Source organism: Etheostoma spectabile, chromosome 4, assembly GCF_008692095.1.
Source record: "Etheostoma spectabile isolate EspeVRDwgs_2016 chromosome 4, UIUC_Espe_1.0, whole genome shotgun sequence".
Taxonomy (NCBI): Eukaryota; Metazoa; Chordata; class Actinopteri; order Perciformes; family Percidae; genus Etheostoma; species Etheostoma spectabile.
The window spans coordinates 3,884,111-3,884,522 of NC_045736.1; positions in this window are offsets into that span (position 1 = coordinate 3,884,111).

The window sequence follows — 412 nt, forward strand, 5'->3', positions numbered from 1 at the left end:
AGAGATGATGAGCTGCAGCTGGAACCCTGCCTCCCGCACACCAGGCTTCACTCCTGCAATTTAGGGTAGAACGAGGGGAGGGCGGGCAGAGACAGAGCGCTACCAGCAGCAGACCTAACAGTAAGTATATTTTTGTCCTATAGTTTTTACAAATAAGAGGAGTCCCATTGTAAAGTAAATGTATCTGTAAGTTACCATGTAAATTCTCTGTAACGTTAGCTTGCCACTTAGCTAGCTATGGTAAAACATGCTAACGTTAATTTTCTACAAATCAAAGTTTACTTTTCTGAATTTAAAGTAGCGTCAGCGAAATGCAAAATGGAGATTGTCGTATGCTTATCATTACCTAAAACCAACTATTAGCACATGTATAACCAAGTTTCTTAAAACGTTTGGTTAACTGTAATAACTA